Genomic DNA, 18,397 nt, shown 5'->3' with positions numbered 1-18,397 from the left:
CATCATCATCAACCATTCCATGCCAACCATCACCAGTCACCACCACACTATCCACACCATTCCATAGTCCATCCATACCAAAATCGCTACCATTTTAACATTTGGAATCCACCAAAGTACAGTTAGCTAATGGAAGGAATTTTGTATCTCTTTCTTTTTAATTCTTTATTTAAGCATTTGTTTCATTTGGAGTATTTCTTGCTTGTTCTTAAAATGTTCTATATTATTTAAGATCGTAAGGATTTTCGCGGCTTTAGGCGTGTGGAACGTATTTGTGGATCGTAGACAGATTCGTTTTTTGTTTTTTTTTTGTATTCTACATCTACAGTTCTACTCTACACCAACTTTATAGGGTAGGGGCTGGAAATGGGCTTTTTATTGATGGAAGTAGCATATTGTTCTCTCTGTCTTATGCATTATATTTTGCAGTACTATTACACTATTTACTATAATATGTATGACTCGTTTCTACAAACTATGGGAAGAGGGTGCATGGCCCTTTAGGAAAGTACGCATCAATACTACGAATACGAATGTGAACAGAGTACTAGTTTTTGTTTTTTTTTTTTGAGTGCATAATATAGTATTGTATTTTATTTTACTCTTGTGTTTTTGATGCTTTGGATAAAAATTCACGATAGTTCACATCACACAAAACAATAAAACAAGTAGAAAAGGGGGATAATAATGTATAAGTATAACCAGAAACAGAAAACAGAAAAAGTCTGGCTTATTTTTCATACTATGCTATGGCGTAGGAAACATTTAAAAATAAAAAGAATGACAAAAAAAAACTTAAATAATACCTACAACAAAACAAACTAGAATCAGAATGAGAACAAGAAACTTTACTCAATTTTTCTGTGTTGTATCTTTTGTTTTGACTCTTTGTTTTGAGGATCGTGGGAAGATTGCAATTCAGGGATTTCAACTTGGAGTATCGTTTTATACATACCTAATATAATGCACAGAGAGCTTAATCTGTCTTCTTAGTGTCAGCAGCATTTTGAGAAGAATTTTCTTATGATGGATATATCTATCTCTATAGTGGGCTAGATAAAAGTATCTATGTAGGTATGTAAGTTTCCTCCCTTAATGCATTTTTGTCTTTCATATATTTATGTAGGTATAATCGTACATGACTTGGAAAATCGATTGAATATTATTTATGTACCTATCTATGTTTTCCTTAGCTACTTGGCGGGGAATGAAGTTGATGGTATAGATATTGTTTTAATTAGATGGATACCATTGTCATTTTTGGAATACCTATTCATCTAGTGAAAAGAAAAGGAACCTAATACAAGAGCAGCCTCCAAACGTTAATTTCGGAAAGAAAAGGATTTCATTTCATATTCGTATTTTAGATGTATTACTGATGATTGAATGTCCTTGAATTTCGTTTCAGGTAATGGAAGGTAAGAATTTGTATTTAGAGCACTGAAGAGATGGAGAACCCTGAACAAACAAATAGGATTAGGTGGCGCAATAGTCCATAAAGAACCAAGGCCTAGTGACTTACAACTCTCAACCAATCCTGTGTGCAAGTAATGTTGTCAGAGATTGACTTATTAATTAAGCTTAAGTAAAAGTTATTACTCATATCCTACTTCTACTTAATTTAATTGAGTTTTGTTAATTTTAAGGAAGCTTAAAAAGTCTCATTCAAATGGCTCTAATAACTAATATTTCTGAATTCTTTTATTTTTGAAATAAGCTTAAAGGCCCAACTATAATAGACTTAAGCCAGCTTAAGGGAACTGACCATTTTGTTAAATTTGGCTAACTTTCGCGCAATTACACAAGAGCCATTTAAAGGAAACGCATTTCAACCCAACGTTTGCTTAAATTACTTGAATCCATTATGGTTACTTTTTGTTTTGACGATAACTTCTGATAACTTTTCCTTCGGTTTTGACATTAGCTTACTTTCGGTTAAGTCTATTATAGTTGGGCTTTAACTTCTTATCAGAAGCAATCGAGCAATTAGGGTATTAAACACGAAGAATGAAAATGTTTTGGGAGAAATGCGCATGTTTAAAGGTATTTTCGTTAGATTTTTTCTGATTGTAAGTTTCTTGTAACGTTAGCTGTTACCTTAACGAAATATTGGGTGTCAAGTTATTGTTTACTGGATGTTATGGCCTCATGCTCATCTCATACGCATAAAGCTATCGAGGGGTGAGGATTTACCTCACTATTGACATATTGCCATTGGATTTTTAGCTTTCTGGTCTTCCTTCCATCTTTATGAAAGCTAAATATCTGTATCCTTGTTTTATCGAACAAAAAGACTTTGGGGCATTCAATAAGCTAGTGGCTACGTAGTCAAGGAATTCTGATTAAGTTAATGCAAACTACAAAATTAGTTGAAATTTCCCCTCCTCCAACACGTAGTGTAAGCATTTCGGCTACAAAGTTGGTGGACACTTATTTTGACGTTTTTACTCGTATCTTCATTTATTGAATTTAATAACAAACACAAACTATTTAAAGTTCTAAAATCACAAATGTTTCTTATTTTATATATTTTCATTTTTCATTAATATGATAGCTTCGGATTAACTAGCTTTGTTGTGCAATTTTGCATTTACAAATCTATTGAATTTTGACTACGTAGTCAATGGTCGCATTCACAAAGCTAGTGGCTACGTAGTCAAGGCATTCTGATTAACTAAATCTAACTACAAAAGTAGTTGAAATTTCCCCTCCGACGTAGTTTAAAAAATTCGGCTACATAGTTAGTAGAGAATGATTTTAACGTTTCAGAATCAGCTGCTCGGTAAAGACACACGAATTCAAAATGAAATAAATCGTTCAGTAATTAAATAAAAATATAAATCATTCAAATTGTGTCTTAAATTTGATTTTATTGAATTTAAAAATACAAAAGATAAGTTAAAGTTATCAAATCAAAAATGTTTCATATTTTATATTTTTATTTGCATTTGTCAATAATATGACAGATTGTAGTGTAGTTTTGCATTCACAAAGCTACTTGAATTTTGACTACGTAGCATTTAGCTTTTTGAATGCCCCATTTTCATTTTCAGCAGGAAATAAGTTGCGCAACCGCTATTAGCATCGTCTCCTGGTAAACATAGGCTTCTTGTGTAACACTCCACTATAAAGTCCAGCTTAGATCAAACTACTTTTAATTTCTCTGACTGAAATAGGTGGACATCTTTTGTATCCGAAATACCTATATTGGTCAATGAGATCATGTTAATTTCTTTAAGCAGCTTTCAAAAATCTGACAATCTCTCTATCATATGAACCCGGGTTATTCTAAGTTTTTGTTTTTTTAGAGCCTTATACGAATTTACCTCATCATAATTTCTAATTGTTCAACTGTTTCTATTTTCGGTATTTAATAAAATTCCAATACTTCAATTGGAGGTAATAAGTAATTTTTTGTATTAATACGATTTGTAGCATACGATTGTATGCTTTCTAAAATCTAGCCATTCTCAGAATGTTGGCAATGTATTACTACAAACGCGAATAGTAGACAGCCAATATTTCTTTTATAAAATGACGCATTTTTCATAGAGTAATATCATTCACCGTAGTTCTCAAGGCATGATGGTTGGTCTTGGGTTCAATCCCTGACTGTGCCATCTAAAGTATTTTTTCACGGGTACTAGCTCTTGCGAGGAATTGAGTAATTCTTGCCATGAAAAGTGCTTTTTCAAATTCGACGTTCGGATTCGGCTTAAATATGTAAGTCCCCTCCATCCCAGACAGGAATGATTGAGAGTTGTAAGTTACTAGGTCGTAGTTTTCCAAGGACTGTTGCGCCACCCAATTTATTTATTTATAATCATTCATCAAAATAATGTTTTCTATTATTTTTCTCCTAGTTGTATATGGTATGTTTTGAAATTGGTTTAAGTTTGATCAAATTTATTAAAGTTAAGTTATTAGTTAGGACATGTTAGTGAGGATTCACGTAAGATAATAAACCGAACACTCATAAAAGTTGAAGAATTAATATAATCTCCATACCACAATATACTTAATAGAATGTTCATCAAAATTATTTGATTTTAAAATAATGGAATTTGAGTGCGGTGAACTTAAAAGACATCTTAAGGTTAAAATTAACCAAATTAATGGTATTCCACACTTGTCAAGACATGTGTCAAGGTAGCAAATTAGTGGGTAATACTTCAGAGACTTTTTTATAATTGTTTAATTTTGCTTGAACAAAATTAAAAATATCTTACAAATCTCCATACTTTAAGGAACAAATATTCTACAAAATGTTTGAACTTAAGTTTAATTTTAAGCTCTTTCCAATACGCTTTTTATTGCAATAGAATTTGCATGCTAAAATCTTTTCTATTATTTACCAGGAAATTTTCTAAAACGATACGATTTCTTATTTAAAGTAGAGTATCCGGCTGGCAGAAAACTATTTTTATAAAAAAGAAACAATATTCATTAAACGGAAAATTAAATAAATCGAATCTGTTTGTTTATAAACGGAAACATTAATTTCAAATTTAAAAATAGCTTAGTCATTGTATCACTTAATATATAAGATCATAGCTTTCTCGTTTGCATGTTATTTCCCCATTATTGCTATTACTATTATCTAAGACTTTTGGTTGCATGTTTTTTTCCTTATTACAATCACTGTATTTTTTAACTAACACTGTCAATAACTCAGTTTAGGGCAAACCTCACTCGTCAAAACTATCGCCCGGACCGATATTATGAGTAAGGCTCAACAAATCGCAGACAATATAGGTATAAACTTTCTCTTTTTTCATTTCTTTTTAATCAAAGGTCAGTTACACTTAAATTTAAACAAGGAGTCATAAATAGGAAGGCCAAAATGTTGGGCATTAGTATGGTAATCCTTACAGAATATTCAGTTGAATTAAGCTGTGAAAACGTCCTTATCCGTACTCAATAGCAACCTATACATAAGTAAAGCAGATGTGGCAAAGGCCAAGTGATAGAACATCAAATTCTTTTTACTATTAACCAAATCGGCAAATTTGTTATAATTCTTTTTGTTAATTTATTTTCAATTTTGTGTCAGTGCCTTCGTTGGAAGGATGCAGTAAGGGGAGTAAAATTGATAGATTTAATACAAAATATTGAATAAAGAAACCCCTGAAGAAGAAATATATAAAATATCTTTATATTTTTTTCTTTCAATTTTCATCATGATACATAAAAAAATCAAATATAGTTATTATAAGGCAATCACTTAGTTTTAAAACGTTTACGATGCTTTAAGCGGTTCTTTGTTATATACAAAATTCAAGGACACCAAAATTACATTTGTGGTTAAAAATATCACTTTGTTTCTCCTTTAAATAATTAATATTTATAAATATATTTTTCAAAAACTCGAAACTTCCAAAGTTAAAAACAACTATCCCCTAGACTAAACAACTTCTGGCAGTTAATTTTGAACACAATATTGAATGCTACGCGTTTTTGGAATTTCATAAGCTCGAGGTGTAAATCCAGTGGATTAGTATGAAGTAGCAGGATACAATTACCAGTGATGTACCTACAATTTGCAATTAGCCACCTTACATATATAAGACGAGTCGTCAATATCGGTCCATTTGAAATTGAAGAGGGTTTATCTAAAAATTGTGTGCACATGTTGTATTGCATTAGCTCAACCACTTTCGTGGATTTTTAATCATCGTTAGATAAAGGATAATTCTTGGATTGCTGGAAAGTATCTTCTTTGTCAACGATTTTTGAATCGGACTCAAAACGGGATGTTACCAATTATAGACTCACTTGTAAACTTTCTTGTATTTTAAATTTTTTTAAAAGTTAACTGAGTTATTTCATAATCATATTTCAGTTTTTCAATATGGGTTTATATCAGGAAAATCAACGACAACAAACTTAGGATTCATGAGCAATAACATTCCAAACAGACAGAGTCAACCATCAAATCTTCTATATCTTCTCTAGGTATCCACTCTTCTTGAATCTTATTTAGCTGGTATAGTTCAGATTTTGTATTTTATTTATTTCAATAATCGCTTACAAGGTAGGACATGAGTGTTATAAAGTGTTGAAAGCTGTTTCGTTAATACGAACCTTTATAAAATGAATTTTATTAAAATTAAATTCTTAAATATTGAATTTAACTTTAAATTAAAATACATAATTATGTCAGTTAAAAAATCGCACTATTGTGAACTGAATTGTATGAATTGTGAACTGTATTGGTATAAATTTCGAACTCCCCGCCCATCCGGCCATATTTTATTTAAAATTTTAAATTAAGTAGAAAAAGGAAAAGAAAATTAAATAAAACCATTCCATACGATAGATCCGCACTCAAAAGACGCATTTTTCTTCAATCCGCATTTTGTTTATCGTTCAAGTTTAACTTTTAAATTTGTGAACTTTTACAGATCAAGTAAGAGCTAATTTACAAAAAAGCTTGTTCAATTTTCAAAAGCCTTTACATTAATTTCAGACTTTGAATACAAATTATACACCTAAGACTTCGATTTACATATTTATATAAAGAAAAGGAAATTTAACATCAATTATTTGCCAAATAGTTGAAAAATAAAAATTTAAACATACTTATCCTTCTTATTCTTCTCATAGCGATGGGCAGAGTGTTCCAAAGGCGTACAATATGAATACAAAATTGACGCTCAGTATTTAGAAAATTGTATCGGGGTAATATTAAAACAAAGGGTCTTGTTCAATGAGGGAAATTCAGCTTACCGTATAGATAATTAGGTTGTTGTTTTTGGAACTCATAGAGCGAAAGTTTATTAAACTACAATCAGAAATCCGTACCGCAAAATGGATACCTGATCATAACGATTTACATTAAAAATATAGCGGGCAATATTGTTATAAGCAACATTCGATTTGCGGTTAGTCCGCAGTCTAGTTTACAAAAGATTTCACACCCATACAGCACAATTGGTTTATAAGGGCCTTAGCAAGTAGCAGTTTAGTTTTGATCGGAATGAAATTTCGAGTGACATGAAAAAGTCGGAGACTTCCATAGACTTTACCAATGGCACTATTAAGGTGGTCATTCCAAGTGAGAGTGCGATTGAATACTACTCCTAGGTCTCTAGCACTGCTAACATATTCAATGGTTTCGTCGTCAAGTTGATAGTAAAATTTATAGTTCACTCTCAAAATTTATTTTGGTTTTATCTGGTGTTCCGCAATGAAATCATGTGGATCCATTGTTGTTTTTTTCTTAATTGTAAACGATATTACTAATGTTTTTCAAAATTCTAAATGTTTTATTTTCGCGTATCTGACTATTTTTTTGACTATTGGTTTTGGATGATCTATCAAAGCTTGAATATTGGTGTAACAAAAACCACCTTCTGTTAAATTTTGTGTCGCTTTTCAGAAACTCTTATCCCAAAATTTTTGACTGTTATATCATCCACACAAGTTTAGAACGTGTAACTAGGAAGAAAGATCAAGGAGTAATCCTAGACACCAACTTTTATTTTTTACCTCATTATGATTTCATTATTAACAAAACAAATCAATTGCTCGGTTTTTTAAAAAGTAACAGTGTAGTATTTTTTGGAACTTCAACTGACATAATTGGAAAAGTTCAGAAGCATTTTACAAGATATGCATTATAAGCTTAATTGGTGTATTCCTATGCCTTCTTGTTACAGTAGATGTTTATTTCATATTAATTGTCTTCCTTTACTAACATTAGTTAATTGCGTTAACGCACTCTGTCGAACTACACGCTATCGGTTCCAATTTTATGGGAACTTTCATCGCCCAAATTAGGGCTGTAATGAGCCAATCTCGCGTTGCACTAGAGAAGTGAATTTAATTTTCAATCGGATTAATTTTAATCTTGATATTTCTAGAGATATATTTAAAACCTATTTGTAATATCAAAACTGTAAATCCTTAATAGATATATCCAATTTAATATTGGATTTCATACATTTTATAGATAATAGTTTCATTGAATGAAATATTTATTTAATTTTATAAGATAGGTTTAGCCCAATTACAATTATATTGTTAATTTTCTATTCTATAAAGATATTACATAAATTATGAAAGGAAATAAAAGGTATGAGATCGATTTTATTAAATACACTGTTGTATCTACATTTAAAAACATTTATGAAAAGAAATACTTACTCATTATTTTCAAACAATAAAATTTGAGCCCGCAATAAAAGATTTATACGGATTATCCAAAAATAAGTTTGCTTGGCTAGTATATTACTTAGCAGCATAACTTGACGTGGTTTTGTTTTAGATTCTTCGAAAAGATAATTCGAAAACTTGTACTATTAAAGGCGCTTCTTCTTTTGTTTTATAATTAAGAAAAATAAAAACAAATATATGGCTACACCGTCTTGTTCTCTTTTTAATTTACTTTAACTAAATTTAATAAAATTGCATTTTATTTTAAGTGTATTCAAAATCGAAACAAAAATTAAATATATTTAACACTTTTTCGAAAATATTACGAAAAAACAATTACAAAAAAATTACAATAAATAATCAAAAAAATAAAAAAAAAACAATTTTAACAATTAAAAAACAAAATAAAAATTAACACTAATTTGTATTATTTTTGAAAAATAATGGAATTACACCTCATAACTTATTTTTTAAGATATAAACATAACATTAACCGAGATAAACATTTAACTATTTTATTTTTAAATAAAATTAATTTCCTAGGTTTTATTTTTTGGTTTCGTTTACAGATGGAGCCACATTTCGTGTATTTTTTTTTAGTTTTGAGTTTTTATTTGTTTAGAACATTTTTTAACTTTATCGTCGTAGGTATATACATATTAGGTAAATTTGTTGCGCTGGTTTTTTGAATTTTGAATAGAGTGGTAAAATTGCGCGTCCCGTTTAATTTTTTGATTTGGTTATGTCTTTTGATATGGTGGTGTTTTAGAAGTTGCGTACGTACGTCTTGCGCGTAACATAACATGCGACTAAATTCAAAAATGCAATCGGAGTCTGGAATAAGGGGCGAGCGAAGAAGGGCCCTTTTTCGTCTGGTTTGTATTGTCGATGATTCCTGGTAAGGAAGAAGAAGAAGAAGTAAAGTAGCAGGAGCAGCAGCAACAACTTAGTGGTGGTGTGTTATTCAACTACTCAAATAACTGGTTATTGCATTTGCGAGTGCCTAATGCTTGCAGCAGCAGCAACAGAAACAGCAGCAGCAGTAACTTCAAAACCAAGGGATGTGACACAAAACACCACCATTCTAAACCAATACTAACACTCGGGCAACGTTAACATATACATATGTAACTACATCAGAAATTCCATTCTATTTTCCGTGAAGGGATGAGCGGCATCGACATCGTCAGCGGCTGCGGCAGCGGCACAAGGGAGGAATAAATACCTACCCATTGAGTTGTATCAAGAAAAAATGCCTGCTGGTGCCGATTTTGAAAAATATTATAATAATGACGCGAATGAAAGTACCAAAGCAATGAAAGAGAAAAAGAGTGAATTTATGTGGAAAGAAGAAGGGAGCAAAAATAAACGAATTATTTTTTAAAAAAGCGAAAGAAAAGTTTGAAACGAACGGACGACGCACGATAGCGGTAATGGAAGAAAACTAACAAAACACAAATATATAAGTTATTATTTGTTATTTGTCAAGATAGCATAGCGGAAGTTGTCAGAGTAATAAAATAAGGAATTTTTGCAATTGATTTTTAATCCTGATCATAGCTTGAATGTGTGAAGCCGTGAACCTATCCGTAATCTTATCACAATAGGGAGAGCAAGGTGTTATTCGAAGCTTCTCACTAAATTCCGATACTAGAAGTTTATGATAGCAAATTTGAATTTGCTGTTGTTTTCTTTCTTGGTTTCACAGAACGGAATGGGACCTACATACAGTGGCGTACAAATAATTAGAAACGATTTTTCATAGTAATTTTGTTTTGCCTGTCTTGCTTTCTTCTATAATATTTTTAATTTTTTTAAACTTGTTTTCGTATCTATTTTATATAGCATAGAGCTATAGAGCTACCCAAGTAAACAAACTTTTTTGGAATCGATTTCCAAACATCTTGAATTACTTGGAATAATTTTAGACACATTTCCAATTTGTTTGTAGCTCATTTTTATTTTTAGGTGCTGCCATAGGTTTTATATCGGGTTAAGATCCGGGCTGCACGACAGCCAGTCCAAAAGAGTAATAGAGTTGTCTTCGAACTATTTTATATTGTAACTGGCCGTGTCGTTGATCGTTGTCTTGTTGAAGTTTCCATACTATGGGTAGGTTTTCTTCCGCGTACGGCAGCATAACATTCTTAAGGGTTCTGCAATATTGAATCCTGTCCATATGACCCTCAATTCTTTTGATCAGGCCAACGCCACACAAAGACATTGCTCCCCAGATCAAGCGGGCCTTTATGTGACATTCAGTAATGGCTTCTTCCTTGCTATGCGACCAAAGAGACGAGGTCCATCTTGCATACAAATTTAATCATACATCCATTCTTGAACGTTGAAAATATTGTGTTCAATCTAATAATCCTAAGATTTCGAAACGCATTACAAAGTAGGGACCCTGAATTCCTTGGAATAAATTTAGACACATTTCAAATTTGTTTGTAGCTTATTTTTAATTTTAGGTGCTGCCATAGGTTTTCTATCGAGTCAAGATCCGGGCTGCACGCTGGCCAGTCCAAAAGAGTAATGGAATGGAGTTGTCTTCGAACCATTTTTTAGTGTAACTGGCCTAGTCGTCGATCGTTGTCTTGTTGAAGTTTCCATACTATGGGTAGGTTTTCTTCCGCGTACGGCAGTATAAAATTCTTAAGGATTCTGCAATATTGAATCCTGTCCATATGACCCTCAATTCTTTTGATCATAATACTGCAACCACTCTGCTTGACAATGGGGCGAGTGTACTTTGAATTATATTCTTGGGATCTCGGGCGGTGAACACAAAGTTTTCCATTAGAATTAAGCCTATTAATTTTTGTTTCATCCGAAAAGAGAACATGTTACTTCTGATTGACCGTCCAGTGCTTATATTTTTTAGCAAAAGCCAAGCGAGCCTTTCTGCGACGTTTAGTCAGTAATGGCTTCTTCCTTACTCTGCGACCAAAGAGTCCAGCTTCGCGCAACCTTCTTTTGACATTGTCTACAGACGGTCCACTATCTGCTTCACCAAACACTGCCCTTCTAATTTCCCTCGCAGTTGCAAAAGGTTTTTTTGCTTTCACGAACAATAAGTGCATCTTCTCAATGAGAGATTGACTTTGGTCTCGGTTTTCGTGGTATTTTTTCTATTGTGTTATTTTTTCTTTTTTTTGAATTATTGAACAGCATTAAATACCATCTTCTTTAAACATTTTAAAATGTTAGAAATCTCCCTTTAAGATTTTCCTTATGTTGGCTCAATATTTCACGTCGAGTCTTTACGTCACATGATTTCTTTTTCCCCATTTTGATGACCAACAATTAAAATTCAACTAGATACAAAAGTGTAACTTACAATGCCCAAAAATAACTTTTTAATCTTGAAAATCTCAAAATAAGGTTCGTTTCTTATTATGTTCACGATCGATCTTGTGGTTTTGTGCTTTCTTTAATGAAAAAATAACGGTACCCTATGTTACTATTATGATTTTATAGTGAAGTTGGCTAGATTTCAATGTAAAAGAAAAAAAAAGATGGCCGCATTTATTTAAAGAACACATAATAATCGGAAGTTGAAGTTTGACCTGAAAAGCGTTTCTAATTGAGTGCACGGCACTGTACCTACAGTGTTGGACAGAGAATTAGCACATGATATTTTATTTTGTACGAGTTGACAAAAGAATTTCTTTAAAACTTTCCATATTATCACAAAATATGCTGTATCACCCTGTGATCTTTGGAAATTTATAGTTATTTACACATGTTTATGTATTCCAGATGATTAGATCATTGCCAAAGTTTATGTGGCTAACTAATTAACACAAATGGGTTAAATCATGTGTAAAATATTGTTTAGATTTTAGTGAAAAAGAGAAATCTAAAATTTAAAGTGCTTTTATCAAAAGGTTTGTATAGTACAATTTTCAAAACTATTTGATAAGATGGGCCGACAACTGTCTTGTACACCTGAGCTCAGGAAAAACAATTTTTAAAAACGCAAAGCAACTGAGACGGTCAAGAAAATTAGTCTCCAATGTCATTAAATTGTTTGAAACTCATGACATGACCAATTCCACCTGAAATATCTGAAAACACTGCTGACGACCTGATGATAGCTGCTTAAGCAAAATAAGCAATTCGTTTATTACGTCAGCTAAAATTCAGCATGAAGTCCTAGACAATGGAATATTATTAAGCAGTAGAACAATCCGTAAAAGACTAAATGAGAAGGATAGACTAACGTTCGCTCGAGAATGCGGACAAAGATCACTACTATTTGGAAAAATGGCCAAGTTTAACCGTTTTGGCAACGATGACGGAAAGCGTCATATTTTTACGGAGCTGAGCACGATGGTGGGTGTATCCTAGTGAGCTGCGTTTTTATGTCTCAGCGTAAGGAAAATTTTTAGAATAGAGCAGCAAATGAACCAGCATCAATATAAGAGCATCTTGGAAAACTATATGGATCTCTGTGCTGACGATAATTTGCCATTTTCGTAGAGAGTTATGCATGCTAAGGACACTTCGCGGCTATTGAAGCAGTGAATTAATGGCCTGCACATGGCCTTGACCTGAATCTCATAGAAAATTTTTAAAACGATGTAGAATATAAGGTTGGATTGAGGAAACTAAAAAAAATTACAAGACATTTGGGAAGCTATTAAAGAAGGCTGGAACAGCATTCTTATTCATTTTTGTCAACACCTATTAAAGAGGTTATAAACTTAGTTAGAGAGAAAGGTTTCCATTTTTGGTTGTCTGTATCATTTTTAGAGGGGCATATTTTATCTGTATGAGATATCCTGTCAGCTTGCTTTACCCAAATGGCCCAACCTATATACCAACAAACCAAAAGTCCTCGCCATCAACATTGGATTTGATCATAACGAACTCACCAGAAGCAGTTACTCAGCCTATTACTATATACGCTTTGAGTTCAAATCATATTCCAATAAACTGTTATATTCTTCTAAACAGTAGAATAAAAGATTTGCAATATCTAGATTTTAAAAATGCAATTTGAGATAGATTTAGGACCAAAATAATACGACCTGTAATATAGATAGTATAAGTAGCCCCAAACAAATTGAAAAAAATGATATTTTTACACATTCCTTACTTAAAAAGGTTGATTGAACCGTTCCTAAACAAATCAAAGAACAACTGTTCTTCCACAGTATATTTTAAAATTAACTAGGCAGAGAAATAGATTTAGAAGTCAGTGGAAAAGATATAAACACATTTATTTATGATTTTATTGAAATGAATATTTTCATACGACAAATAGCTTTCCAAACTTCAAAATTCAGGAGCAAACATGGAAACGAAAAACTGTAAAAGGTATTACAGAATAAAAACAAATTTTATTTTTCACTTAGAACACAATGATTCATTGCTTATAACTGGTGAAGAAAAGGCATAAGTTTTTGCAAACTCATTCGAAAAAAATGATCAACGACATCATCTTAGAAAAGAACACGGTAAATAATTCATGTGAAGTGATCAATATTATCAATAGTTTCAATGATCCTTGTCAACAAAAGTTGACGTTTCAAATGAAGATATCTTGAAAATAATTTAAAATATGCGTAACAATAAAGTACCAAGAATAGACACTCTCTAAAACACGTAATTTCAAGAACACTCCCAATCATTAGAGTAACTCGCTGGCCATATTATTAGACGCACTTTATATATTATGTAAGATCTTAAGTTCCAGCTATTTTAATCAAGTTTTCGAATATTGTAATGCATTTAAATTATGCAGAATATGAACTACTTCCTAGAATTAAAGGAACAGATTTAAAGAATTTTTTTTAAATTAATATTTTCAGTTTTGTTGTTGTAATTTTGCATTTTTTTCAATATTTTGTTGAACCTACCTATGCTTTAATAAGAGCCTCAATTCTACGCGGCATACTGTCAATGCATGATTTGACTGTTTCCTATATTTCTGGGTGGTGATTGACCGCATCTTAAGCTACTTCCCTCTTCATCAGCTCCCACACGTTTTCAATTGGGTTCAGATCACGGCTGTTTCGCGGCCAGTCCAACTGAGGGATGTTTTCTTCCCTCAAATAAGTATTTATGGACCGGGCCGTGTGGCATAGAGCTCCATCTTGCATACGGATTTAACCATACATGCATTCTTGAACGTTAAAAATATTGCGTTTAATCTAATAATTATAAAAAATTCTGTAATATGGTTAACGCTTGTTTAAAATTACAATACTTCCCAACCAAAGGGAAAAAAAAAACAATAATTACACCGATTTTCAAGTCAGTAAATCAACGTAACAATCCAAAGACCTATCCTAATAAGTCTACTTAGTAAGGTTAGCAAAATATTAAAAAAGTTATCAAAATCAAACTAGTCGACTTTCTTCAGACTGAAAATGTCAGTCCGATCCAACAATTTGGAATTAGGCAAGCTTATATTACCACACATCAAGTACTTAGATTATGTCACCATATAAACGAAAAATTTACTGCGAAATAGCATCGGGTTGATAGAGTCAGCCACACATTTCCACTCAATAGACTATCAAGAATTGGTTTTCATTCTTATCACGCTTATTTAGTAGTGCAAAAAAATACAATTATCTTTAAACGTTTCAAAATGTCAATGTTTCTCATTCTATCGTTCTTACTATCCTACTTTCTTCGAATATAAAAAGTGTTCTTGAAAGAGTCAATGAAAAGAAAGATATTGGTGCTGTTTTTGATCTCAAACTCAATTTTATCAAACATGTTGAATATATTGCTGCCAAAGCTAACTCCATGCTTGGTTTTATTAAAAGAAATTCAACAGACTTTTCAGACTATTAAATCTTTTTTTTTGTTCATACGTAAGATCTATTTTAGAATATTGTTTTGTAGTATGGAATCCATTCTATAGAATTCATTCATTAAGAATTGAAAGAGTCCAAAAGACTATCATTAGGTTTGTTGTATGGAAACTTGGATGGAATATTAAAGTTTCTTCATATGCTACGAGATACAAACTTATCGGTTTACAGTCACTTGAAAATCGACGTAAGATCCTTTCTGTTTTATTTATGCGTGATATTCTGTCGCATCATATCAACTGCCTATACCTTCTATCTTTAATTGAGTTAAATTTATCTTCTCGTCAACTTAGAGATTATGATCTAATTCACGTAAGTTACCATAGGGTTAATTACGAAGTTAATGAACCTATAACTATGGGGCACTTGCGCAAAATCACACATAAAAAATACAAAACTTCACAAAACAAAAGCTTGAAAATGATGATAAATTTACCATGGCATTAATCCACAAAACTTTTATATAAACAAAAAACTAAGGTAAAAATTGAAAATCTGAATCAAAGATTTTAAGATCCAAATTAAATTCCTTTCGAATGTAATCTTCAATTGCAAATTAATTCCATACACATATAATAACATTTGTCAGTTGTAAGATATAATTTAAATATCAAATCTCTGAGCAAGCTGGGTATTCTTCCATTTTTGAAGCGGATAGCCTAAAATATGACTAACAGCTAGATTCCCAAAATCAAATAAAATGAAATTTTAATCAAAATTGAATATCGAGTAAAATTGCTTCAGGGATCGATTTCACAACTCGGAATTCTTTTCAAAATCACTTCAAGTGAAATATTCAACAAATAATTCAGTTCATTGTCATAATTTGTATAAATTCTGTGCTTTTCAATAAAGTAAATATAAGATATTAGAGTTTTTTATTTGCACTATGTTAATAAACATATCAGCTAGCTGACGGCTTGCAATTCTTTGAGATAAGAAGTTTTCGATAAAAATGTTTGAGAATAACTCCGACGTCGAAGCTTAGTTTTTGAATGTGTCAATTTTTTAAAAGAACATTGTTTTACTCGAAATGTTATCGAAAAGACATTTGGCGTGCTGAAAAATCATTTTGAATGCTTTGTCCGTTGCTTCACCTTCAAATATAAGCTGCAACTTCTCATGAGCCAAGCGCATTACATACAGTTAATCTCAAAATTGAGCGTACACCAGTAAAACAAAACTCTTTTGCTGTTTTAAATTATTCAAATGTTATGTTTTTGATATTTTGTTTTCAATTTTATTTTTTTTATAATATATTATGTTGAATAAACAAGACAAAAAACAACAAAAACAATTAATAAATAAGCGTCAAATTTAATTTTAAACATTTTGTAGGGCCACCTTTAGCCGTAATCACATTTTACCTAAAATTTTGTGATTTTCGCTTTCAATTGACTTTTGTTGTTTGGGTTGCTTTGTAATTCTGCAACCTTCGCTTTATTTTTTCCCACAAATGCTCGATGGGATTGAGGTCCGGTGACTGAGGTGGGGTCTTGTGCTGTTTTCTGGCATAATACAGCAACCATTCCTTCACAATAAACGATGTGTGTTTTGGGTCGTTCTTGTTGGAAGTGAAAGGTTGCTGATAAATTCAGTTTTTCTCCAAATTGAGGCATATTTCTTTTAAAAATGTCCAAAAATGTCCACTTGTTTATGATTGTGTCAATAAATTCAAAGTTCCCAGTCCAATTCGCCGCCATTGATTCCCATAACATAACATTTCCTCCCCTATGCTTAGAAGTGGCAAGCAAATTCTCTGTCCTAAACTGAGTATTGGGCTTTCTCCAAACAATTTGTTTTCCGTCAGACCAATATAAGTTAATTTTGGTCTCGTCTGAGAACAAAACATCGTTTCAGAAACTTTGGGGTTTGTTGAGGTGCTTTTTAGCAAACTCAAGACTTTTTCCCTTATTAATTTCGAAGATAAGAGGTTTTTTCCGAGCAACTCTGCCATTAAAATCATTCTTCCGAAGAACGCGACGAAGACGAACAGTTTCGGTTGAAACTGGTCTTTCAATAAGTGTCGCCATTTCGGCCGCCAAGTTTGGTTAGCAGATAGTTCAAATCAATATTGGATACTAAAATCAGCACTACAAATTTAATCAAAAGTGTATTTTATAAACTTTGTATTGAATTCTGCAACCTTCGCTTTATTTTTTCCCACAAATGCTCGATGGAATTGTGGTCCGCTGACTGAGGTTGGGTCTTGTGCTGTTTTCTGGCATTAAACAGCAACCATTCCTTCACAACAAACGATGTGTGTTTTGGGTCGTTATCTTGTTGTAAGTGAAAGGTTGCTGATAAATTCAGTTTTTCTCCAAATTGAGGCATATTTCTTTTAAAAATGTCCACTTGTTTATGATTGTGTCAATAAATTCAAAGTTCCCAGTCCAATTCGCCGCCATTGATTCCCATAACATAACATTTCCTCCCCTATGCTTAGAAGTGGCAAGCAAATTCTCTGTCCTAAACTGAGTATTGGGCTTTCTCCAAACAATTTGTTTTCCGTCAGACCAATATAAGTTAATTTTGGTCTCGTCTGAGAACAAAACATCGTTTCAGAAACTTTGGGGTTTGTTGAGGTGCAGCAAACTCAAGACGATTTCGCTTATTAATTTCGGAGATAAGAGGTTTTTTCCGAGCAACTCTGCCGTTAAAATCATTCTTCCGAAGAACGCGACGAAGACGAACAGTTTCGGTTGAAACTGGGCTTTCAATAAGTGTCGCCATTTCGGCCGCCCAGTTTGGTGAGAAAAGATTTGCTTTGATCCTCTTCCAAGTTTGTTTAGGATCGTGTACCTTCATACCGCTATTTGTTAAGTATTTTTTTGGACCGTTGAATGTGTTTGGCCGACGATTTCGCCAATTTCACGTACAGATTTATTGTTTAAATGTACTTTTCACAAAAAATGAGGAAATGAATATTGAAACTAAATTCAAATTCAATTTAAAAAACAAGTAAATATAGCAGTATATTTTTTGAATACTTGATTTAAGAAGCCAAAAATACAAAGTGTACGCTTAATTTTGTGCGATGAAATGTTGAGATAATGAAGTTTTTTTTTTAAATATTAAATTTTGTTTATTGTTCAAGTAATGTTTTTTTATTTATTCGTAAGAAAAAAAATTAAAGATAGAAATTAAAAAGAATTTTTCAAAAATATTGCATCTTAAATAGGAAAAGTAACAAATAACTAATTCCTAATTGAGTGTACGCTCAATTTCGGGAACAACTGTAAAGAATTAAAAGGTTTATTTTCCTTAAGTGAAAACACTACTTTTTTTAAACACTTTTCTATTGTCGAATTTAAATCACACCAACTTTGGTAGAATTCAAATAACTTGAAAATCCCAAATGTAGAACACGGAAATGCACATCGCTTTGCGTTCGAAAAAACTCTTAT

This window comes from Eupeodes corollae, chromosome 1, assembly GCF_945859685.1.
Source record: "Eupeodes corollae chromosome 1, idEupCoro1.1, whole genome shotgun sequence".
NCBI lineage: Eukaryota > Metazoa > Arthropoda > Insecta > Diptera > Syrphidae > Eupeodes > Eupeodes corollae.
Note: the sequence above shows the minus strand (reverse complement) of the source record.